A 1,496-nucleotide genomic window follows, 5' to 3' on the forward strand; every position below is an offset into this window, starting at 1 on the left:
CTTGGGACCAACATGGATACAACAACACCGCAAACAACAAGGTTCAAAGTCAATGCACATGGGAGAAGCATCTTGTGTTTCATTCCTTATGTCCTAGTCCCATCGTGTGACCATTTCCTTTTCTTCCTTTCTGGTAAAAGCTTTGGTGTTTTGCACAGAAACATTATTTCCCCAGGAGAGACCCAGGAGCGAGGGCTGCATTCCTGTACCAAACAGTCACTAGAAGGGGGCAGACAAAGGCCTTTAGGATGAGGCGTCCGTCACTGTCAAAAAATCATCTCCCTCCTGTGGTTCTGCGGGCAGCAGGAGCAGCCGCAGCACAGTGGCCCCCAGCAGCACTCCTGGGGCAGCAGCTGGAGTGGCAGCAGGTTGTTAGGGCTTCTCCCCTGGTAGCGGGTGCTCATTATCCATCAAGTAAATCAAAACCCTTCCACCTGCAAGTGGATTTAGCCCAGGACCCTCAGAGTCAGCAGCTCTTACACCCCCCACTGAGCTCTCTGGTCAGGTGTCCTAGTGCCGGAAGCCTCCTGTTTAGATCCTCAAATACCATTTTTGCACCGGGGGGGGGGCTGAAATTTTGGACTGGACATTGTAGCTCCACCGTTATTTTATTGAATTGCTTCAAAACAGCAAGTCAAGAAAGTCCCCTAAGTGCCAGGCTCTCTGCCATGGAAACAGCTGCCCCTGATCTCCAGGAGTCTGTGCGTTCCACCCAACAAAGTACAAACCTCTGCACTGAAGGGGGGTCAGACAGTGACGGTAACACAAATCTTCCAACTATTAATCCAACCACTGGGAGTTGAACCCAGGATCTCCTGTTTACTAGACAGGTGCTTTAACCAGCTAAGCCATAGTGCCTTCCCCACCAAGCCATTTGCAACCACTCCACTTGATGGTCCAAGACTACACCTTCAAATTCCAAAGTAAAAATGTTCCCCATTTCCCTCAAGACTTGCAGACCTCGAGCAGGCTCAGTGCACAGAAAGCCACAGCTGAGCTGACAGAGGGCTTCTGACATGCGCTTCTCCCACAAGCTGCTGTGATCAGATACTGATTAGTGCTCTGTGTTTCAGTCACAGCAGCTTCACCTCAACTCTGAGTCATGGTAACCTTTCCATCAGCTCCAGATTTACCACTTAACACTTTCCAAGACTAAGCTGCAAGGAAGGGTCTCTGTGTCTTGAACAAGCACTTACAAGGATTGTGCAGTGAGGTCTTTTCTTTTCATTAGAAGAAATAAAAGAGAGGAGCCTGACAGAAAAGCCAGGTTCAGCAAGGAAGAACTAGCAGGTCAAGCCAGGATCTCCTGGTGAGTAGGAAGGCTCTTCAGCCAGCTCTTCCCAAAGATCACTATCCAGAGGCCACTTCCCACAGAGTCCAATTATGGTTACAGACCCATCCTGAAATTAGAGCAGGATATTTTAAAGCTTATTCTCACAGTACAGTAACACAATTCAGCCATGTCGGCACAGAGGAGAAAACACTCCTTCATTTCA

At 48.9% G+C, this 1,496-nt stretch overlaps 1 non-coding gene across 1 annotated transcript; it reads right to left on the reverse strand.

The window, feature by feature from the left end:
* Positions 1–781: 781 nt before the first annotated feature.
* Positions 782–858, reverse strand: TRNAT-AGU. The gene has a single exon. It is a non-coding gene; the product is annotated as a tRNA-Thr (tRNA).
* Between the last annotated feature and the right edge of the window lie 638 nt (positions 859–1,496).

Source organism: Mauremys mutica, unplaced genomic scaffold (genome assembly GCF_020497125.1).
Source record: "Mauremys mutica isolate MM-2020 ecotype Southern unplaced genomic scaffold, ASM2049712v1 Super-Scaffold_100267, whole genome shotgun sequence".
Lineage (NCBI taxonomy): Eukaryota > Metazoa > Chordata > Testudines > Geoemydidae > Mauremys > Mauremys mutica.